This window comes from Lepus europaeus, chromosome 16 (genome assembly GCF_033115175.1).
Source record: "Lepus europaeus isolate LE1 chromosome 16, mLepTim1.pri, whole genome shotgun sequence".
Classification (NCBI taxonomy): domain Eukaryota; kingdom Metazoa; phylum Chordata; class Mammalia; order Lagomorpha; family Leporidae; genus Lepus; species Lepus europaeus.
The window spans coordinates 925,779-950,307 of record NC_084842.1 but is presented as its reverse complement, the minus strand read 5'-3'; positions in this window follow the sequence as shown (position 1 = coordinate 950,307).

Sequence of the window (24,529 nt, the reverse complement as noted above, 5' to 3'; positions counted from 1 at the left end):
TGACTCCCATTGAGCAAAAAAAAAAAAAAAATCGAATGCTCCCCTCCTTCAGCAGGAAAGGTTCCAAAATCCTGGGCCTGTTACCCAAAGCGGCTATTCCCAACTCACCTCTACAACACCTGGGTCTCAATCGCTCCTCCCCTGGTCCCTTGCTGAAGTTCTTTCTTCTGGGTCAGTGTCCACCTGCTGAGCCTCCCAGGAAGAAGAGAATCCTCTTCTCCTCTGACGGTTGTCAGCCTGACGCTTGTTCTCTATGGAGTGTCTGATTCTGTTACTGGGGTGTAAATACTCCCCAAGCCACCCTCATCATTGTATCTTTCCCATGGGATTAGCGTGGTGTTTTACGTGCATAGATGCCTAGTAGGTACTGAGGAAGTGGAGTCAATGCCTTTTGAAGCTTTCTCAAAAGTAGCTCTTGTAGGAACTGGGATAAGGGAGGGCTCCACTGCCCAGTCTTTAACAGAGATCTATCTCTTCTTAAATTTTCAAAACCTTTAACTTCTACCGAGGATGGGGGGGTATGGCGTCAACCAGGGCCGTGATGTAGGGGGAGGAACACAGGGCTTCTCCCTGCCCCCATGAAGGGTTGAAATAAGAGGGCGGGGCTGGCACTGTGGCATATCAGGTAAAGCTGCCACCTGCTGTGCTGGCATCCCATATGGGCATCAATTCGAGTCCCAGCTGCTCCACTTCCGATCCAGCTCCCTGCTGTGACCTGGGGAAGCAGTAGAAGATGCTTGGGCTCCTGTACTTGTGTGGGAGACCTGGAAGAAGCTCCTGGCTTCAGATGGGTACAACTCCAGCCGTTGTGGCCATCTGGGAAGTGAACCAGTAGATGGAAGACCTCTCTCTGCCGCTTTGTAACTCTGCCTTTCAAATAAATAAATCTTTAAAAAAAAAAAAAAAGGAAGAAAGAGAAAAGGATAGAGGGCAGAGGCAGGGTTCTGGGAGGCGGCCCTGCCTTTTGTTCTGCACAGCACAGACAGCAGAGCCAGGTTCTTGCCAGCGGCACTGGGACTTTCCATGTCCAAGCCAGCCTGGGGCAGTGCTGGCTCTCCCTAAGGAGCCTGTGGAGAGAGATTGCAGACACTGTCACCAGGAAGTCCCAGCAGGAGCCCCTGCCCCTGCCAGACCTCTGCTCACCTCCCGCAAGCCTTCCAGCCCAACCATGGACTGGCAAAAAATAGTGTCAGCGCTGTCTCCGCATCGCTAAGGAGGCTTTGCTTGCCTCCACCACAGTCGGGCAAATGCAGGTAGCCTCCTTCCCTGAGAGCGGCTTCAGTGCCCTGGCCCCTCACTGCTCTGCTCCATCCAGTTCCCCGCCCCCGCCCTGCCCCCTGCTGCTGCCCCAGAACAGGGGAGTGGACTGCTCCACCCTGGCTCTCCCTTCTTCAAGCAACAGCTCAGAAACAAGATCCTGTGCTTGTGCAGGGTGTTCCAGCAAGACATCCCAAGCCTTTGCAAACACCAGCTCCTCTGACCTGCACCTCCCTCCGGCTCCGCACTTAATGTGTGTGCAGGTGTGTGGGGGGGATGGTGCCGGGGAACTTGCATCAGTCATCTCAATGAGGGGGCTCGAAAATTGGGGCAGATGGGAGGGCCCACGTCCCTGGTTTTACTCTGGAATTTGCCCTTCAAGTAGCTCTGAGCGCGTGGCTGCCTGAGCATATTCTAGGGAAGGTGTGCTCCCTCTGTGTCTCTGGCCTGGGAACCCTGGAGACACAGCCTCCCTTGGCATGGGGCAGCCTGCACGCGGCCGGGGAGCCTGTTGTTCTGACCCAGCTGGGAGAATTCGGTTAACTCGCCCACGTCCTCCTTAAACTCCCTATTTTTAAGGGTGGAAGACTGAGTCTGGGGGAGTAGTTGGGTCCCTGAACCCAGAGCTCTTTCCACTGCCCCATGGCCCTGCCCTCTTCCAGCCCCACGGGATGTGTGGGGTTGTAGCTTCCAAATCTCGAAGCTTTCGGAGCACCACAAAGCAGCTTTGGGGCCTGGAATCAGCAGCTTCTGCCTGCTCCACCTTCCCAGTGGTCCTATCCCTTCAAGGCTCTCTAAAGATCAAGGCCAGGGGCAGGCGCTGTGGCATACCCAGTGAAGGCACCGCCTGCAGTGCTGGCATCCCATGTGGATGCCAGTTCGAGTCCTGGCTGCCCCACCTCTTATCCAGCTCTCTAGTATGGCCTGGGAAAACAGTAGGGGATGGCCCGAGCCCCTGCACCCATGTGGGAGACCCGGAAGAAGCTCCTGGCTCCTGGCTTCAGATCAGCCCAGCTCCAGCCATTGTAGTCAGTTGGGGAGTGAATCAGTGGATGGAAGATCTCTCTCTCTCTCTCTCTCTCTCTCTGTAACTCTGCCTTTCAAATAAATAAATAAATCTTTAAAAAAAAGAAAAGATGAAGGCCAAATCTTCATTCTCTACCCTATCCCCTACCCCTGCCTTTACCCTGCTCTGGCCTCAGCCAGTCTTGTCACTTAGACCTGGAAGTTCGCTTGGCTCTGAGCTCCATCTCCAACCTGCTGCACCCAGCAGAGCTGCGTAAATACTGGGAAAGCTGAACTCAGGTCATCACACACGCACACACCTGCCCCAAACAGCACGGTGCCCTCCTAAAACGCACTGAGACAAGGAGGCTGTTCGGCCTTCAATGCTCTGTGCTGGGGCTCCCCATTCCCACGGCTGCCCTTGGTAGAGCTGAACCCGCCTGGCTTCCACTCACACTGCTGGGGCCACGCCTCCCCCTGCAGGCACAGAATCCACCCTGCCAGGCAAAGCCTCCCCGGCCCCATTTCCACGCAGCAAACCCTGTTCTTCCTTAACTGCCCTTCACCCTAGCTGGTGTTCATCTTGTACCCTCCTAGGAGGCAGCTGGAAAGCCAGTCTCTTTCTCCTTCCCTTCCTGGTTGCCTAGGCGCGTCAGGTGGTGCTTGATACACAGTAAGTGCTAAGTTAACGTCTGGGTGCCACCGATGGAGGATGGATACGTGCCCTCCTCAGTGCTCAGTGGACATCGATGGAGCCTGCTTCGCCCATGATCCCCAACGCGCTCCACCTCCGCAGCTGTGACTTCTCCATCGGGCCTCCAGTTGGATTCCAGATACGTTCAAAAAAACACGCGTGGGTTAGCAAAAACTCTCGTGAAAAATGGAATGCCAAGGTGCATGTATGCTAATGCAAACACTTTTGAAACCCACACAGACTTTTTCTCTTTTTTTAAAAAAATTTTATTTAATGAACATAAATTTCCAAAGTACAGCTTATGGATCACAATAGCTTCCCCCCCCATAACTTCCCTCCCACCCACAACACTCCCCTCTTCCACCCCCTCTCCTCTTCCATTCACATCAAGATTAATTTTCAATTATCTTTATATACAGAAGATCAATTTAGCATATATTAAGTAAAGATTTCAACAGTTTGCACCCACACAGAAACACAAAGTATAAAATACTATTTGAGTACTAGTTATAGCATTAATTAAACACCTAAGAATAATTGTGTATTAATTACAGAGTTCAACCAATAGTTTTAAGTAGAACATAAAAAATACTAAAAGTAAAGTATTAAGTTCTTTTTTTCCTTTTTTTGTTTGTTATATAGTTATTATTTTTTTATTTAATAAATGCGAATTTACAAAGTGCAACTTTTGTATTGTTGTGGCTCCCCCCCTAACCTCCCTCCTTCCCGTGGCCCTCCCCTCTCCCTCTCCCTCTCCCATCCCGCCCTTTATCGAGTTTCATTTTCAATTACCTTCATATACTGAAGATCAACTTAGTGTATACTAAGCAAGGGTTTTAGCAGGCTGCATTCACACAACCGCAGAAGGTATAGGGTACTGTTCGACTAGTAGTGTTTTTAAGTTTCATAGTAAAACACATTAAGGACAGAGATCCTACATGGGGAGCATGCACCCAGTGACTCCCGTTGTTGATTTAATAATTGGCACTCTTATTTATGACGTCAGAAATCACCCAAGACTCTTGCTATGAGCTGTCTAGGCTATGGAAGCCCCTTGAGTTCACCGACTCTGAACTTGTTTAGTCAAGGCCGCATCACAGTGGAGGTTCCTTCTTCTCTTCAGAGAAAGGCGCCTCTCTCCTTGATGGCCTGTTCCTTCTGCTGGGGTCTTGTTCACCAGGATCTTTCATTTCAACTCAATCTTACCAAGGAGGCAGGTATCAATGCCAGCGCACTTGGTAAAGTGATAAGTATAAATACACAACCGATCAAAAAGATAGGGTATGTGTCGAAGAGATTTCACAAATAAGACCAGTGTAAGCAAATAATGAAGGATAGAATTAAAAGGGAGAGAATGATCCTGCGGGGGAAGCAGGACACCCAGCAGACTCATAGAATGGCAAATGCCCAAAACAGCACTCCTGCCTCAGAATCAACCCTTGGGGCATTCGGATCTGGCTAAAAGGTCCATGAGAGTCTCACAGGCATGGAAAGCCATGACACGATGGCACACATACTTTTTCATAATACACATTTCCCCTGTGCATTTTAAAGACTTTCCCATAGGCATAGATTTTTGGCCAGCACCACAGCTCACTAGGCTAATCCTCCACCTGCGGCGCCGGCACCCCGGGTTCTAGTCTCTGTCAGGGTGCCGGATCCTGTCCCGTTTACTCCTCTTCCAGTCCAGCTCTCTGCTGTGGCCCAGGAAAGCAGTGGAGGATGGCCCAAGTCCTTGGGCCCTGCACCCACATGGAAGACCAGGAGAAGCACCTGGCTCCTGGCTTTGGATCAGCGCGGTGCGCCGGCCGCAGTGCGCTGGCCACAGCGGCCTTTGGGGGGTGAATCAACAGAAAAGGAAGACCTTTCTCTCTGTCTCTCTCTCACTGTCCACTCTGCCTGTCAAAAAAAAATTTTTTTAAGGTTTATTTATTTATTTGAAAGGCAGAGAGGGAGAGAGAGATTGATCTTCCATTTGCTAGTTCACTCCCCAAATGGATATAGAAGCAAGAGCCTGGAATTCCATCCAGGTCTCCCACGTAGGTACAGGGGATCAAGTACTTGGGGTATCCTCCACTGCCTTCCCAGGCACATTAGCAGGGAGCTGGATCGGAAGTAGAGGAGCTGTTGGCATTGCTGGAGCAGCTGGGACATGAACTCATGCCCATATGGGATGCTGGCACTGCAGGCTGCAGCTTAACCCGCTACACCACAGCACCGGCCCCAAAATAAGCTTATCTTTGAATTCATGTTCCACAGACTTTGTGAAGGGCTCTTGGATGGCAATGCCTTACCTTTACCTGGAATACAGCAGGTCAAACTCTGAGCTAACCACACTCAGCACCCACTCCCAGCCGCCCAGCTCTTGTCTTTTGCTCCACAAATCCTGCCAATGTCTTTTTTGGTAAGAGGCACTTCACTGGGAGCCTGGGCAGGTCAGCCAAGTCCCCAGCCCCTAATGAGTGTGGATGAATCAGGATCACGCAAATGCAGGTGTCAGAGCTGGATGCACATGGCCAACCCCTGCAAGACAGAAGAAGCAGCCAAGGCTCCCAAGGGGATTTGTGCTGCCCTGGAGGCTGAGTTCTCGCCAGGCTGCAGTCTTCGGGTGGGACAGGACCTCTCCAAGCTCTTGGGTTTGCCTGGAGTCCCTTTCCTGTGACTCCCGCAGGGTGGCCCCTGGTGGCAGGTGTCCTTAGAGTGCACAGCACAGGGCTGCCACCTTTTCTAGAACAATCTGCCACTGCAGAATCTCATGCACCCGGCTCTGTGTCTGATGAGCCCGTTTGTCTAGAAACTTCTAGCAGTATCGGGTTAGGAGCTTTCCATCACAAACCCAGGGATGAACCTGAATTCTCCCCACAAAGCCTTTCTCTCTCTTCCCTTCCTCTTTTCTTTTTCATTTGAGAAATCAGGCGATTTTCCTTCAACTGCAATGCTCTGCGGGGGCCAGCGCTGTGGCATGGTGGGTTAAGCTGCCACCTGCAGTGCCAGCATCCCATATGGGTGCCAGTTCAAGACCTGGCTGCTCCACTTCCAACCCAGCTCTCTGCTATGGCCTGGAAAAGCAGTAGAAGATGGCCCAAGGCCTTGGGCCCCTGCACCCGCGTGGGAGACCTGGAAGAAGCTCCTGGCTGCTGGCTTCAGATCGACACAGCTCCGGCCATTGCAGCCAATTGGAGAATGAACCAGTGGATGGAAGACCTCTCCCCACCCCACCCTCTCTCTCTCTCTCTCTACCTCTGCCTCTCCTTCTCTTTCTGTGTAACTCTGACTTTCAAATAAATAAATAAATCTTAAAAAAAGAGAAATGCTATACAATCCTGTTTATATAAAGCACATGACAGCAGAGTGCAATACACAAAAGCCAGGGGCAGCCCCAGTGCCCACATAATGGTGCGACAACCACAAGTGGAGCACAACTCAGCAGCAGGAAGAAATGAAGCCTTGGAACATGCAGGCCACAGACGAAGCTCAGTGATTGCTGAGGGAAAGAAGCCAGATGCAAAGGCATGTACCCGTCCTCCATCTGTGGCATCACAGACATTAACTGTAGGACTTGATTTCAAAAGAAGGGGCCAGCATTGTGGAGCAGTGGGTTGTCACCACCTGTGATGCCAACATCCCATACGGGCACAGGTTCCAGTCCTGGCTGCTCCACTTCCCATCCAGCTCCCTGCTAATGAGCCTGGGGAAGCAGCAGGAGATGGCCCAAGTACTGGGGCCCCTGCACCCATTTACGAGACCCAGATGGAGTTCTAGGCTCCCGGCTTCAGCCTGGTCCAGTCCCAGCCATTGCAACCATTTGGGGAATGAACAGAGGGACAGAAGATCTCTCCCTGTCTTAATCTCCCTGTAACTCTGCCTTCCAGATAAATAAAATAAATATTGTGATTTTAAAAGACTTACTTATTTGAAAGAGAGCTAACAGAGAGAGAGGCAGAGGCAGGGAGAGAGAGGTCTTCTATCTGCTGGTTCACTCCGCAAGTGGCCACAAGGGCTGGAGCTGCACCAATCTGAAGCCAGGAGCCAGGAGCTTCTTCTGAGTCTCCCACACAGGCGCAGGGGCCTAAGGACTTGAGCCATCTTCCACTGCTTTCCCAGGCCCTAGCAGAGAGCTGGATTGGAAGTGGAGCAGCTGGGACTCGAACCGGCGCCCATATGGGATGCCAGCACTGCAAGTGGTAGCCTTACCCGCTACGCCACAGTGCCAGCCCCTAAAATAAATCTTTAAAAAATTGTTCTCTTGGTCTTTCAAAAAAAAAAAAAGCAAAAGAAAAGGCAGAAGCAATCTATAGTGACAGAGGCTGGTCAGTGGAGGGTGAAGCACCCATCTGAAAATCACCCAACTGCCCTCTGAAAATGGGTTCGCTTTCACTGTGTAAATTATGCCTCAGTAATATTTGCCTAGTTTCTCTTAATTCTGTTTATTAAAAGATTTATTGTATTTTATTTCAAAGTCAAAGTCAGAGACAGAGGAAGAAAGAGAGAGAGAGAGAGAGAGAGAGAGAGATCTTCCATTGCTGGTTTACTCCCCAGATGGCCGCAACGGCCAGGGCTAGGCCAGGCAGAAGCCAGGAGCCCAGAACAGAAACAAAATGGTGTCACTCGTGCTAAAATGCCACTGAAGCTTTAAGGAAGCAGACCAGCTTTTCCAGAAACCAAAAGATCCCAGCCCACCTGAGTCAGGTAATTAAGAAGTTCCCCCTGTTTAAACCTTTCCCTCAGTCACTCTCTATTGCTGCATTTCCCAGTTTGCGCCTTACAAAACCCGCTGTTCTGTTATTGCCCATTCTGTTTTAGAAAAAGGAGCTGCCCCAGGGCCGGCACTGTGGCGTAGTAGGTTAAGCCTTTGCCTGTGACGCCAGCATCCAGTATGAGCACTGGTTTGGATCCCGGCTGCTTCTCTTCCTATCCAGCTCTCTGCTACGGCCTGGGAAAGCAGTAGAAGATGGCCCAAGTCCTTGGGCCCCTGCACCCACATGGGGGACCCGGAAGAAGCTCCTGGCTCCTGGCTTCAGATCAGCTCAGCTCTGGCCATCGCGGTCATCTGGGGAGTGAACCAGCAGATGGAAGACCTCTCTCTCTCTCTGTCTCTGCCTCTCAAATAAATAAATAAATCTTAAGGATGGAAGGAAGGAAGGAAGGGAGGAAGGAAGGAAGGAAGGAAGGAAGGGAGGGAGAGAGGGAGGAAGGAAGGTAGGAAGGAAGGGAGGAAGGAAGGAAGGAAGGGAGGGAGGGAGGAAGCAAAGACGGACCTGGCCCTTTTCACAAATCGTGAATAAAAGCCAATTAGATCTACACCTAAATTGGTCATAATTCTGTTTTTACCAGTAGTGTTGGGTACCTGTCATCCACCTGGGAGACCTCATTGAGTTCTTGACTCCTCTCTGGCCTGAGCAATCCTGTCTGTCGTGGGCATCTGAGGAGTGAGCCAGTGGGTACGAGAGATCTCTGTCTGCATGTGTCTCTCAAAGGAAAACAAAACGAAATAAAATTAAAGATGAACTTCTCTGGTGGTAAATTATGAGCACATAGAAAACCTTGATTATAGTGTTGCTGTAAGAGAGACGTGCTGGTGGCCAAGACTCACAGCGCAGGGCACATTCCCGGGTCTCAGCGTTAACTCAGCGTCAGGCCAGACACAGAGAGGTCAGTGTGTCGGATCCGAAGCCCCTGCGTGGAGGCTGCTTCTCGGGACCTGCCTGCATCTCTCTGGATTCATCGCACCTCGTCCAGGGGAAACGACGCCCCAGGGGGATATGTGAGCTACACCCAGCAAAAGCTGCGTGCTTTGCGAGGTTCTCATCCTGCAGGAGCTCAGAGGACAGAGAAGATGGTGCAGACCCTCGGGGTGGGGGGCATTTTGCTGTGTGCACACTGTTTCTTCCCATCTCCTTGGGCTGTGTGGAAGGAGAGTCTGTGGCCCCTCTGAAGGGCTCTCTGGAGACTTGGACAGCGGGGACGGAGCCGGGGACGGAGCCGGGTCTGATCCACGCACAGTGCAGCATCCAACTACCTCAAGGAACTTAAACGGTCCTGACTCCGGGTCTCCGCTCTGACCAACGAAGTCCGCCTGGGGTCCATGCACCATGATTTTGAACACTCTGAATCCTTGGTTCTCAACCCTTTACAGGCGCCAGCATCCTGTGGAGGGCCTTGCAAACACAGATCGCCCGGCCCATTCCCACTCGGGGTTTCCAACTCAGCAAGCCCAGAGCACAAGCTGTTCATGAACTGGCATTTTTCTTTTTTAAAATGTTTTAAAAAAATTTATCTGTTTATTTCAAAATCAGAGTCATACACACACACACACACAGTAACAGAGAAAGAGGTTCACTCCCCAGATAGCTGCAACAGCCAAGGCTGGGCTAGGCTGAAGCCCCAAGCCAGGAGCTTCATTTAGGTCTCCCTTGTGAGTAGCAGTGGCCCAAGCACTTGGGTCATCTTCTGCTGCTTTTCTGGGGTGCACTAGCAGGGAGCTGGATTGTAAGTGGAGCAGCAGGGACTCGAACCAGAGAGCTGATATAGGATGCCAGGTTGTAGACAGTGGCTTAATCCACTGGGCCACAAGGCTGGTCCCAGTGACGTCTTATCAACACTATATGGTAGTTTCAAATCCAGGAAGCGGACATCAGTACATTACTGTTAACTAGAAGACCCTTTGAAAGTCTGTGTTCATCTTTATTTTTAAAAAGTTCATTGCACATGCTTTGAAAGTCGTCGTCATCTAATAACTGATAACCTTAGATATTACTTGAAGAGTATAGTTTTTTGGATGCTGTTATAATCATGTCTGTAATTCTCAGTAATTGGCATGAGCAGGAACCCATTTGTGAATCAAATCGCTGGATGGTGAGAAAAACAATCCTGCATTCGTCTGTGCACATGTGTGTGAATAGCGGGATGCAACTGAAGAGGAGCACTATTGCATTGCAATCATTCTAAGGAGCAAGGGGACTGCAAAAAAAAAAATCTCTGACGAACAAAATGTGAGCGTTGTGAACGCAGACAGGATCGGCGAAAGCTCAGCGTGTGGAAGCCTAAGGCACCAGGCACTAGAAGCAGCCGCATTCACTCCTGGTGGGTTTCTTGCACAGATTTGGATCTTTTGGAGTATTGCATTGCGGGATTATTTGTCTTGACCCCTTTGGCGACGGGATGCTGGAGATGCCTGCTCTCCTGTCCTGGCCCAACCTGCGGGGAGGGCGGGAGTGGCAGCCAGTGCAGCCTGTAGGGCCTGCCCCCTCCCCCGACCCCGAAGGCAGGGAAGGGGAAATGAGGTGCCGGCTCTCCGCTCTGCTGCCATCTGCTCTGCTTCTGGGGCCGAGCGGGGTGGCGCTGACACTGTGATTCGGCTGAGGACCGGCTGCACGGCACAGGGCTTCCTCCCGGAGGCCAGATGGGTCCCGGCAGTCAGCTCCCTCCAGCCCCGCGGCCTCCTCCCGAGCAGGTCTGCGCCCGGGCTCTGTGGCAGCTCCAAAGGAACCGTGATTCACCCTCTGTTTCCGCTCCTGCAGACCGCACTTTCTCCTAGGACATCAGTGCGTCGGCCGCGGTCGCCTCGGGGCTGCACAGCAAAGCAAGCCCCCCTATGGGAGAAACCCGCAGAGGGTCCCGACTCCCGGAGTGGGGACCTCTCTCCTTGGCTTGCCAGGAGCTGGCTTCTCCTGGGTCCCTGTGATCCTGCCCTGTGCAGTCTGTGTCCCAGCCTCACCTTCACAAGGTGAGGTGAACAGAACCAGGGACGGAAAAGGTGGTGCCATCAGCGACGGCTCCGGCTGACGGTGGAGTCCCTTGTCCCTACGCCGCTGGGGGCTGGAGTGGTCGCTCCGAGCCTGGCTCCGCTTGTCACAGCTGCACCACTCAATGTAAGGGAGCCATCAGCATCCTCCTTAACCGGAGGTTTCCGGAGCAAGGGGGCCACTTGCCTCTGGGGCGTCAGTAGACGAATTCTGGGGGCGCCGGAAGCCACCCCCATCCGCGGCCCAAGGGAATGAAGCCAACAGCCCCAGGGACAGCGAGGGCCTCGTGGCCGCTGGCCTGTCCCGGTGTCCACCCCAGCGTTCCTATCATGTGGGCGGATGGTCTCACCTTGCTTGAGTTCAGTCTGGTTGTGTTTCTGCCACTTGCCCCCGAGAGCACCGTGTCCTGCCTGTGGTGCGAAACCCTCACATGGGAACCGGAGCTGAGGGATCTGTGCTTAGGTGTAGGGAAGTTTCCTGAGAGGATCCTTGGGGCTGAGGACCCTTGTCTGCTCCTGACTTAAACTGATTAGACAGCAAATGCAAACAGACATAAAACAGCCACGAGGGACAGTTGTTGGAGAATCTGAGAACAAAAAAAATTTTTTATACCTAGTCACTTGACGCCTAGCAACACTAATTAATGTACTTGCATTGATTTTTTTCATTTTCTTTTTATTTTGTTTATTTATTTGAGAGGCAGCATTATAGACAGAAGAAGAGACAGAGAGAGTCTTCCATCTGCTGGTTCACTTCTCAAATAGCTGCAATGGCTGGAGCTGAGCTGATCTGAAGCCAGGAGCCAGGAGTTTCTTCTGGGTCTCTCACGTGGGTGCAGGGGCCCAAGCACTTGAGCCACCTTCTACTGCTTTCCCAGGCCATAGCAGAGAGCTGGATTGAAGGAGGAGCAGCCAGGACATGAACCAGTGCCTGTGGATGCCGGTGTCACAGGCGGAGGCTTAGTCTACTGTGGCACAGCGCCAGCCCCAACTTTTTTCACTTTCAGAAATAACGAGGCAAGAGGGCACTGACACTCAAGTCAGCGAGTGGAGATGGGTTACGGTGGCCCAGATGCATCACCATGGCGCCTGCGGTACACCTGACTGTATCCACCATGCTGTGCCAAGTCAAGGCAGGTGCATTAGCAATGATTCGTCACTGTAGAGAAGTACCTGACTTAGAGCATTTATGAAGAAAAAAGGAGGTTTATTGAGCTCCCAGTTTGGAGGCAGAGAATCCAGCTAAGAGGCAGGCTCCGGCGAGGGCCCTGGGTGGATGAGGAATGGCAGGGATGTGTGTTGGAGCCAGTGGTCAGCTCCCGGCACAGGAAGGAGAGAGAGAGAGAGAGAGAGAGAGAGAGAGAGAGAAGGAGGGGCGGGGCTTGCCTTCTCCTGACAATGCTCACAGGAGAACTTCCTGCAGGCACTGCCTCTTAAAGCTGTAGCATCATCACGATGCTGCCACCCCGGGAACCACACCACCAACACACAGCGCCATGTGGCTGCTGTATCCTACCCAACAGGTCCTTGGCCCCCAGGAGCTCAGATTGCTGCAAAGATCAAGACGTTCACAAGCGTGCAACTCAGCAGTTAACTGGGTGATAAAGTACGTAAGTGGTACCCAAGTAAGCATGGTGCAGCACTCCACGCCCAGACTCTGTGAAGGAACTATTGAGAGTGGGTTCTGTAGGTCTTGAAGCCCTCAGTCATGTGGAGAATACTAAAGGGATTGGGGAATGGAGGCAGGAGGGGTGGGGGGGCACCCTGGGGCCCTGGCTGGAGCCTGCCTCTTAGCTGGATTCTCCTTCCCCCCAAGTCTGGGCAGGGTCTTTCAACAGGAGCACTTTATACAAGCTTCTTGCATTTGGCAGCTCCAGATGGGTGATGGGTAATACCTAAGGTGGTAGTGACAGTGGGATTGGAATGGTGGCCCCACAAGTGGCCACCTTCCTGGAGCATGATGGGGTGAGGCACCACGTGTGACTTCCCTGTGGCCCCACTGGGGGCTGTGCAGAAGGGAGAACCCCTGTGTGCAGGACCACCCACCCTCCCCTCTAAACAGGCTGCCTGTGGGTGGGACTAGAAGCAGAATCTAACTTTGAATGACAGCTGAAGTATTTGGAGCAATACCTTAGACTGCACATTCTCTTCTCTGAGTGTCTCCAGGGACAGTTGGGCTGTCATAGCCAGCAGTGGACAGAGAAGTCAATTTTCCACCCACTGGCAGGGAGGACTCCTGTCCACGAATATGTCTAAAAGGACCATGGGAGAGAAAATCCAGTTGTTCTTAGTGTACGGCACGTGTCAGCAGTTAACCAAAGGTTGCGTGTAACTGTATATGCTCAGAGCTAAATACCAAAGGCAAGTACCATGGAAATAGCTCAGATTCAACACCAGGCATTTACGGAGGGCTTGCTGCGAGTACAAACACTGATATCATGTAGCTCCCCTGCTGGGAGCTGGCAGGCCGCGGAAGGAAGACCAGCACAAGCATGATTAACTCCGACCTCGGCTGTCACTCAAGGGAGCAAGTGTGTGCTCTGACGGAGATGGACTGAGGCCAGGGAAGGAGATGGCTTGTTCCCTCTCGCAGCTATTTATTCTGTCCTGCTATTTGCAAGCGTGCTATGTTGGTGTTTATTTTATCACTTGCTGTTGTTTCACAAATAGAAGGTCAATTGCTTATTCTCATAAACAGGCTTTTTGCAAGCTCATGAGCAAGAAGAAACTAAAACCTTCTGGTGGCTCAGTGTAGTGCCAGCAAGGTCACTGTTGGGAATGCAACTTTATTTTTAAATCTGAACACCATAGCATGGGGCACAAGAGGTCAGAGGAAGAGGGGGGATACCGGTAGAGTCACTGTCCTCTTCCCCGAGTTTGGCTGAGTTTACTGAGTAGCCTGCACCCAGTAGAGGCAAGAACACCGGATCTAGTCATCCCTGACTTCCCACCCACGTGCTCACCTAAAGTCCTCCCTTTTTTAAAGAGTGTCCAGTGTATGCTTAAACCACATGTGACCAGTGCCAGAGGATGCCAGCAGGACACCCCTGCTCTCTGAGAAATGGAGCAGAATCCAGCTGCAAGCATTCAGGTCCCCCTGGGAAGGACTGCAGCACCAGTCCTCTGGGGCATGCATGGTTGGACGGCTGGTGAAACCCACTGGGTGGATGTATGGCCTGTTAAGACACACTGGAGGGTCTGGGTTCACGTCCTAACTCCGCTTTGGACCCCAGTTCTCTCTAATGCAGACCCTAGGAAGCACTGGTGATGGCTCAAGAGGTGGGGTTCTTGCTACCCACATGGGAGACCTGGATGGCCCTCCACTCCCAGCTTTGGCTCCCCCCACCCCTGGCCATTGTGGGCATTTGGAGAGTGAACCATTGGATGGAAGCTCTGTTTGTCTCTGCCTTTATGTTTCTCTGCCTCCCAAAAAGAAAGAAAACACATTGATTGCATTGAATTCTGTAAGGAAAAGACAGCAAGTTAGCATCAGCCTGAAGTCTACAGAAGGGCAGTGAGGGCCCAGCTCCAGGCAGGGGAGCTACTGAGTGTGGCTGGCAGGAGCAGGGCAGTGGCTGTGGCGGGTGGTGCCATTGGCCCTAAAGAGGCTCTCCCTGCCCTGTGCCTGTAGCTGCTGTAACTTTGCTCCAAGCTAGGAGAATCGGGTCTCAGAGTTCTGGGGGCTACAAGCTGGCAACCTGGGAGTCCCCATGCGGGCTCTGGGTGGGGTCTTTTGCCTCTGTATGCTTTAGCAGCTTCGGGTGGTTTCTGTCTGGTGTCTCATCGTTCCAATGTGAGACCCTCTCCTCTACTCATCAGGACACACATACTGGCTGTGGTACTTACCCCACTCCAAGCTGGCTTCGTCTTGATTTAATTAATCGTATCTGCAAAGACCCTGTTACCGACTAAGATTGGATCTTGAGGTGGGAAGTGAATGTGAATTTTGGGGACACTGGGTATCCCACGCCGCCGTTACTAAGCAGTGCCCTGATCTTGTTTTTGTTTTTTTTTTTTTTGTTTTTGTTTTTTTTTTGACAGGCAGATTTAGACAGTGAGAGAGAGAGACAGAGACAGAGAGAAAGGTCTTCCTTTTCTGTTGGTTCACCCCCCAAATGGCTACTATGGCCGGTGTGCTGTGCCAATCGAAGCCAGGATCCAGGTGCTTCCTCCTGGTCTCCCATGAGGGTGCAGGGCCCAAGGACCTGGGCCATCCTCCACTGCCCTCCCGGGCCACAGCAGAGAGCTGGACTGGAAGAGGGGCAACCGGGACAGAATCTGGTGCCCCAACCAGGACTAGAACCCAAGGTGCCGGTGCCGCAGGCGGAGAATTAGCCTAGTGAACCGTGGCGCCGGCCCTGATCTTGTTTTATAAAGCTGTCTACGTTGATCCATCACGTATCAAGTTATGCTTCTTGATGCAAATTTCAGATGTCATTCTGGCTTTGTGCAATCAGCATGCTTTTCCTAAACCCCTCCATGACTGGACTGCGGGAGCATCTCACATGGGAACTGTTATTCATTGCATTATTATGCTCTTGGCAGCATGAATAAGAGCCTCGCGAAGATAGGCGTGCCATTGACATTTTATTTACCGAAGGATCCAGTGCAGCCCTTGGAATACGGTCGCTGTTCAACAATTTTCTTGAATAAAAGCATTAAAATTGTGAACATTTCCTTGCGCACTGGCTGAAGTGAGTGATCATGTCTGACCATCACCAACAGCCCGCTAAGTACCACTTTGCACATCGTTTTGAAAACAGGGAAAGAGAGGCCCCGACAGGCGGAGAGCTTGCCAGGCTTGCGACGTTGAGGCAGGTGGTGGGAGAATCCTCCGTGTTTCCTTTCTCTTGACATCTCTTTTATGTTCTCTTATCTTTGTTTCTTTCACAACACAAAGCCCCCCATTTTCCCTTTCTTGATGCTCTTTGGCCTCTTCAACTTCGCTCCATCAATGGTCCCCAACGGTCAGCCTCCCCTTCCTACAGCCCACAGACATGCTCCCCTCTTCCCAGCCTAAAAGGAGTCCCTCCCTGGTCCTGCTGCTTGCTCCACAGGCTCTTCCTTCCTCCCTTTCCCAGCGAGAGAAGCACCTGTTGGCACCAGGAGAGCCATCATCACTGTGATGCCACAAGGCATTGTGGGTGGGGAGAAAAAGGACTGGGAAGAGGGCAACGCGTGCACCTCGCCTCATCTTTCCCTCTCCGTCCCTGTGTGTGGCTCTGAGCTGGACCCAGGTTGAACCTCTTCCTCAGTGGCCGGGGGGTAGGGAGTGCCCTAGAAGCTGACACCACCTGTTCAACTCCATTACAGCCTGGCTCCTGCCCACCCCCATGTCCCTTTGTCTTCACAGCGGTCTCCTGAACATCGGGCCAGGTCTGTTGGAATGTTTTGCTATTTCGCTTCTCCCAGTAATTCATGGTTTGGTAGCAAGAGACACTCCACAGCTTGAAGGTTCTTTTTCATTGCAAGTAATAGAGGACTCAACTCCATATTGTCTCAGAGTGAGCCGTTTGCTGGTCACTTGACCTGAAGTTCAGAGGAAAGCTCTTTAGGGCTTGGTTAGTCATTCAGCAACAACCTAAGCACTTGGACTATCTTCTGTTGCTTTCCAAGTGGAAAGATTAGCAGGGAGCTGGATTGGAAGTGGAGCAGCTGGGACATGAACCTGTGCCCATAGGGGATGCTCATGTCCCAGGCACCGGCTTAACCTGCTAGGCCGCAGCACCAGCCCCTAGCACCTTTTTCTGCAATGAGTACATGAAGGAAAGAAGTAAAAGGCTCTACCCCAAGTCCGCTCCTTTTCTTTCCCACCTACCCCTTATCCACTGGTGACGTCACCCATTTCCACAGCACCAGCCCTGGCATGTCTTCCGGTCCAAAGCCCTGCCTCTTCAACTCCTACTGGAGCTTGGAGGCTCACATACAGCACTTGGAAAATGGCACTTATCATCTTCCATCAAAAATAAATCTCCTGAAATGGAAATAATATTTTTGGAAAGATGTCAGCTGCTTTTCTCTTGTGTTTGGTTTCCGGCCATCCCGTAGCCTCCGGGAGGGTTAGAGTTGCCGGAGCAGGAATGCTAAGAGGAGGAGGATAATGTTCAGCTGTTGGTATCCGGAGCAGGCTCTCAATAACAGTAGTTTATTATGGAAAATTCCAAACCTGAGCAAAAACAGACCATGGTTTCTCGTGTGCTCATCACTCGACTTCCGCACAGCCAGCAGCCAGGAAGCCATCGGCTTCGCCTGCATGTCACCTGCCGCCACTCTAAGATGCATCATGAAATAGCCAACAGTGGGTAGGTTCTCCTGAGGGTCCCTTATTGGTTCACAGTTTGTCTCAGCCATAAGCACATAAAGATCCATACATTGCGATTGCTTGGTGTATCTCCTATCAAGCAAAAATTGGGGGCAGACCTGTGGCGTAGAGGCTAAGAAACTGCTTTCGCTGCCTTCATCCCATACTGATGTGCCTGGGTTCAAGCCTGGCTCTGCTTCTAATTCTGCTTCCTGCTAATGCACACCCTGGGAGGCACCAGATGATGGCTGAATTTTTTGGGTCCCTGCCACCCACGTGGGAGACCTGGATTGAATTCTGGGCTCCTAGCTCAGACCGGGCCCAGCCGAGTTGTGACAGGCATTTGGGGAGTGAACCAGCAGATGGAAGAGTTTCTGTCTCTGTGTCTTGCCTTTTAAATAAAAGGAAAATACGTATTTTAAGAAAATCAAAAGTCTATCGATTTTCCTTGCAATTATTTTTGTAGAAACCTGGAGTTTTGCACATTCTTGTTTTGCTACTCACAGCCTGAGGGAAGGGGTATTCATACTCTGCTGTGTCCACTGTACTTACTGGAAGTTGGTGCCTAGATCCAGGGCTTGTTCAGATTCAGGTCTGAACTTTTTGGCAAAGAGGATATAACGTTGGGGTGTCTCTATCTTGGTTAGCGATTCTTAGTGGTCATTGCTTAGAGTCATAAATTAAGCCATGCAAAATTATGACATTCTATCATTCCTTCCTCATTTATTAGCTGCGCTACTTCTTTAAAAAGAAACTTCCTGATGTCAACCATTCAGTTATGGTGAGGGACAATTTGATTAGGAAGCTGGATAAGTGAATTTTCCTCCTGTTCTTTTTAGCAGGAAATGGTATTTAAATGCCACAATCTGGCTGCTGGGAGTGCTCTCCATGTTAGGGAAGGGTCAGCAATGGCCACACGTGATACCCAAGGCAGGTAGCTTATTCAGAAGAGAGGTTTAGTTTTTGGTTTTTTTGTTTTTTTTTGTTTTTTTTTTTTTTTTTTTTTTTTGGTATTTTGTGAACAGCTCAGTGCAGGCTCTGGTGAGGGCCCTGCGACTGCACTGGCCATGGTGGAACACCTGTGTGTCTCTGTGTGCGAGGTCTCCCTCCCTCTGCCTATAAGACCATGAGGATACAGTCACAATGGCATCATCCCAATGACCTACTTTAACCTAAACACCTGCCAGAGGCCCAACCTCGAAACACCAGTCATACTTAATTAACACAGACCTTGGGGATTAAATTCCTCCCTGAGCTCTGGAGGATAAATACTCCAGTCATTGTTTGTAGGGCTTTTCAGTGGATAGAATTCAGAAATACATTTTTCAAAGATGAAACACACGATGAACCTATTCATCAATACATTAAAATTGGATTAAGGGCCACATGGTCTTTATCCAAGCGTTCTTCTTTCTCCCATGCCCAAATCCTGGTTCTCCATGATGTCACTGTGAATGATTACTTGGCTTCATCTCACAATTCATGTACAACCGTCTCAGAATAATAGCATCAACACTGAAACCCACAACATGAATACTGCAAATAGGTCCCCCATCCCCTTTTTAGTAGTTCTTTTGTCCGTAAAGATCTATCTCTTGGGGCCGGTGCCATGGCTCAATAGGCTAATCCTCTGCCTGCAGCGCCTGCACCCCGGGTTCTAGTCCCGGCCGGGGCACCGGATTCTGTCCCGGTTACCCCTCTTCCAGTCCAGCTCTCTGCTGTGGCCTGGGAGGGCAGTGGAGGATGGCCCAGGTCCTTGGGCCCTGCATCCGCAAGGGAGACCAGGATAAGCACCTGGCTCCTGGCTTTGGATCAGCGCAGTGTGCTGGCCGCAGCGCGCCAGCAGCGGTGGCCATTGGAGGGTGACCAATGGCAAAGGAAGACCTTTCTCTCTGTCTCTCTCTCTCACTGTCCACTCTGCCTGTCAAAAAAAAAAAAAAAAATCTATCTCTTGGGGCCAATGCTGTGGCGCAGCGGGTTAAAGCCTTGGCCCGAAGTGCTGCATCCCATATGGGCACCGGTTCTAGTCCCGGTTCATTTGTTTCACTGTTTGCCATTTTTAGGGTTTGCTTTTTTCCTTTATAAATTAAAAAATTTATTTATTTATTTGGAAGGTGGAATGATGGCGAGCAGGGAGAGACACACACACAGAGAAAGACTTTCCTTCTGCTGGTTCGTGTCCCAAATGTCCCCAACCAGCCAGGGCTGGACCAGGCTGAGGAACCAGGAACGCCATCTGGCTCTCCCACAGGGCGGCAGGGATTCAAGTCCTTGAATCACCCTCTGCTGCCTTCCCAGGTGCCTTAGCAGGAAGCTGTATTCAAAGCAGAGGAACTGGGACTCGAACGAGCTCTCCTAGGTGGGATGTGGGCATCCCAAGTAGTGGTTTGACCCACTGTGCCGCAGGACAAAGGCTGCCTTTTAAAATATAATTGTAGGGGCCGGCACTGTGGGTAAAGCTGCTGCCTGCAGTGCCAGCATCCCATGTGGGTGCCGGTTCGAGTCCCGGCTGCTCCACTTCCGATCCGGCTCTCTGCTATGGCCTGGGAAAGCAGTAGAAGATGGCCCAAGTGCTTGGGCCCTTGCAGGAGGAGACTCCTGTCCTTGGATCGGGGCAGTTCCGGCTGTTGCGGCCAATTGGGGAGTGAACCAGCAGGTGGAAGACCTCTCTCTCTCTATCTCTACCTCTCTCTGTAACTCTGTCTTTCAAATAAATAAAATAAATCTTAAAAAATATGTTTTTGTCAACCCTATTCTCTGTTTTCCCCATAAGCAACTTATTTTACTCTTTATGGTTTATCTTTCCATTAAAAAAATCAAGTTAGAAATGCTTACAGAAATAAATATCTGTGAATGTATTTCTTCACATTCTCTCCTTTGTTATACAAATGCGTCCCCAAAATGCCCAAGTGTACCATTAATATATATTCTCCTCTACTTGTTTTTCTTATTTGTCACCAAAACCCAGAAATATTAATGTAATAGTAGTCTATAAACATGTGTTTGCAGTTGAATACTTCTCCATTTTGTAAAAGAACCTAAGTTATTAATCAGACTCATTTTGGCGGATAGTGATGGAGTGGGTAAAACTACTGCTTGTGAAGCTGTGTGCCAGTTCAAGTCCTGACTGCTCTACTTCCAATGCAGCTCCCTGCTAATGGCCTGAGAAAAGCAACAGAAGATGACCCAAGTGTCTGGGAGACTGGATGAAGCTCCTGGCTTCTGGCTTCCATATGGCCTAGCCCTGGCCATTGCAGCCATCTGGGAAGTGAACCAGCAGATGGAAGATCTCTCTCTTTCTCTCTCTGTCTCTCTCTCTCTCCCTCTTCTCTGTCTCTCTGTCTGTCCCTCTCTCTGTAACTCTTTCAAATAAATAAATAAATAAATAAATTTTTTTTTAAAAAGTACTTTCTTGTTTCTTCCTCTCCCATCACTCTTCTTTAACAGGGGATTCTTGGCTACTCTTCCTTTTGTTCTTCAAAATAAAGAGATGCTTCATTCTCTTTATAATTTATATAGTTACAAACCTTATAATCATCAAGACTCTCAGTGAGCCATTCAGTTCCAACCCCTCTTAATCTCAATGCCTCTTGGAGAAGCTTAAAGTTCAAGTTCACTTTTTTTAAAAGGATGTTTTTATTGATTTGAAAGGCAGAGTTATATTGAGAGAGAAAGAAAGAGAGAGAGATCTTCTTTTTGTTGGTTCACTCCCCAAATGACCTCAAGGGCTGGAGTTGGCCCGGTCCAAGGCCAAGAGCCAAGAGCTTCTTTAGAGTCTTCCATGTGGATGCAGGGGCCCAGGCATCTGGGGCCATCCTCCACTGCCTTCCCAGGCCATTAGCAGAGAGCTAGATTGGAAATGAAGCAGCCAGGACCCAAACTGGCACCCATGTAGGATGCTGGCTTAACCTGCTATGCCACAGCACTGGCCCCCACATCTACTCTAGTAACCAACAAATACGAACCAACTTGGTGAAGCGAAGTAACCCCGAACTCCCATCATGGTCTCAGGGGTTCTCTAAGTAGCACGCATGTTGATGTTGCTCGTGGCGTGACTTTGGAATAAACAGTGTGCCTTCTCCAGACTGGAGCCAGTCACAACTAATAATCCATTTTCTGTGGGCTGAAAATAGATCTCTTTTTAAAGAATATCTGTAGACACACTCAGATTTTTTTTAAAAAAGACTAATGTATCTTATCTAGGAATGAAGTTTTAGAATCTAAAAATACAATCAGATGCTATTCCTTAGACATATGAGCACCACAGCACCAACAGATGTTTGCAAGGACTTTCATAGCTGCTTTAGTCATAATCACCCCAAATTGCAAGCAACCCAAATCTCCATCAGCAAGAGAATGAATAAATAAATCAGAGTGTGTCTTTCCAAGGGAATGCTATGCAGAAATATACAGAATGGACTACTGCTAAATGCACCCATTTAGATGCATAGGGGCCAGTGTTGTGGCATAGTGGGTAAAGCTGTCACCTGCAACTCTGGCAACCCATATAGGCACCAGTTCAAGTCCTGGCTCCTCCTCTTCCAATCCAACTCCCTGCTAAAGGCCTAGGAAAAGTAGCAGAAGATGGACCAAGTATTTGGGCCCCTGCCACCTACATGGGAGACCTGGCTCTTGGCTTCTGCCTGGCCCAGTCCTGGCAGATGGAAGATCTATTTCTTCCCCCTGTTTTGTAACTCTTTCAAATAAATAAATAAATCTTCAAAAAGTATATATGGATGCATAAGGAAGAGAAAAAGAGAGAAGACCAAAGACAGAGTCCATGCAGTATAGTCCCATGCTTATCAAGTTAAAGACAGGTGAAACTATCTACAATGATAAGATCACGGTTATGATGGCCAGCGCCGTGGCTTAACAGGCTAATCCTCCGCCTTGCAGTGCCGGCACAACGGGTTCTAGTCCCGGTCGGGGCGCCGGATTCTATCCCGGCTGCCCTTCTTCCAGGCCAGCTCTCTGCTGTGGCCCGGGAAGGCAGTGGAGGATGGCCCAAGTCCTTGGGCCCTGCACCCGCATGGAAGACCAGGAGAAGCACCTGGCTCCTGGCTTCGGATCAGTGCGATGCGCCGGCCGCAGTGGCCATTGCAGGGTGAACCAACGGCAAAGGAAGACCTTTCTCTCTGTCTCTCTCTCTCACTGTCCACTCTGCCTGTCAAAAAGTAAAAAAAAAAAAAAAAAAAAAGATCATGGTTATGAGGCCATGTACAGTCTGAGAAGCAACTGGAGAGAACTTTCTTTTTCTTTTTTTTTTTTTTAAAGATTTATATATTTATTTGAAGGTCAGAATTACACAGAGAAAGAAGGCAGAGAGAGAGAAAGAAGAGAGCGAGAGAGGTCTTCCATCCAATGGTTCACTCCCCAACTGGCCACAACGGCCAGAGCTGCACTGATCCAAAGCCAGGAATTAGGAACTTCTTCAGAGTCTCCCATGAGGGTGCAGGGGCCCAAGCACTTGGCCATCTTCTACTGCTTTCCCAGGCCATGGCAGAGAGCTGGATCAGAAGTGGAGCAGCCGGGACTCGAACCGGCACCCATATGGGATGCTGGCACTGCAGGCAGTGGCTGTAACCCTCTAAGCCACAGCGCCAGCCCCGAGAGAAACTTCTTGGAGGATCAAGGCATTCTGAATCTTCATTGGAGAGGGAAGCTGGCTACAAGTTGTGTTTACAATGTGTTCACTCACCTCAGTGTTCGTTGTACTTGAATCATAAAAAACACAATTTCAGACCAGCTACCCAATCTCAGACCTCTCTAAAACACTCTTGTCCCCAAGTAATCTGGCACCATAGAACTGTCTCCCAACCTTGGTGTAGTCTATGTGATGGCGCCCCCTGGAGCCCAAAGAGAGCCACATCCCGCATTCTGGTTGAAATGAAGTCCTCCGTTCTCCTCTCTGATCTCCCCAGTCACCTCCAAGGTGCGAGAAATCTGTCTCAAGTTATAGATCAGGAACCTGACAGAGTGAGACTGTAATTCTCAGGCAGAAAAACAGAAATTCTCCTGCAAGCATGTGGCTGGTTCCCAGGGTTGAGGGTGAAGATTCCTAATCCTGTTTGTTCTATCTTTTCATCACTTTGCCCTATGCCTTTCCTGGACATAGTGGGAAAGCAGAATGGGTGAACACATGAGTGAGGGGGTGGACAGAAGCCTACGTCCTCAGGAACACAGGCTTAATCGTTCCTAAATGCATGTTGTCTTTGCGGCAAGTTGTCCTCAGTGATTCACGAGTAGAATAAGCGTCCCTCGGATCCCTCCCCTCCAATTCTATTGTGTCTTTGATGAAATATAATTATGTCTAAATGGTATTTTTCTTGGTGTCCCTCCTTGGTGAAATACACCCTGTTCTCATGATTTGTGTCCCGTGGTGAGGTTGTCCATTGATATGAGTTGGCTTATATCCTGACATTTTTCTGTCCATGGGAACTGGCAACATTAAGACGGAAAGCCAAGCTCATTTCAAACACAAAATCTATGGATTTGGGGATTTCTCACCAAAGTGTTCACATGAAGATCAAATCGTCAGACATTTCAGGTGCGAATTTCTCTCTGAGACTCAGCCAAGGAAGGGTGGATTTCCTCAGCCTGGGGCTTTGGTGCGAGGCTGCTACTCTCGTTTCTCCAATGTCTGGTGGAACAGGAGTGTATTCAAAGACGCCCTCCAGCTCCACTTCCACACTGCGGGTGTCCTTGGCCATGGGCTGAGGAAGATCTCTTAGTCACTTTCTAAAACATCTAGAACATTCTTCCCACTATGCAGATCTTATGACATTGTGCTAGGGTGTTAGGTATGGAATAGCTTGGAGTTCTGGCCTTTCGTACCCCCAGAAAGGAGAGGCAGAGACCCACCTCAACAGAGATAGGCTGCTTTATTGGCAGCAAAGAGGTTGGTGACAGCCTGTTCTTGCGAAGAGACTGTGACTGCGCTGGGCGTGTTTAGAACTCGGGTTTTTATCCGGTTAAGGAGGGAATTTGCCACTAAGGGAAGGGAGTAGAAGACAGCTGGAGGAAGAGTAGGGGCTGTTGGAAGTCTCAGGGATCTCTCCTCTTACCTGTGTCATGGCTGCCCTGAGCGGTTTAACTGCTTTCCCGTTTGCATTGCAAGGAGGTGAGAAGGGTCTGGTTAGGCACCAAGGATCTCAACACAAGGGAGTGGGGAGGCGTGGTGGGGAGGGAAAGAAAGGGAGGAGGGAAATGATGCAATATGTCTTTTTAAAATTTTTTTATTTTTTGGACAGGCAGAGTGGATAGTGAGAGAGAGAGACAGAGAGAAAGGTCTTCCTTTGCCGTTGGTTCACCCTCCAATGGCCGCTGTGGCCGGCGCATCGCGCTGATCCAAAGCCAGGAGCTTCTCCTGGTCTCCTATGCGGGTGCAGGGCCCAAGGACTTGGGCCATCCTCCACTGCCTTCCCGGGCCACAGCAGAGAGATGGACAGGAAGAGGAGCAACCGGGACAGAATCCAGCGCCCCGACCGGGACTAGAACCTGGTGTGCCGGCGCCGCAGGCGGAGGATTA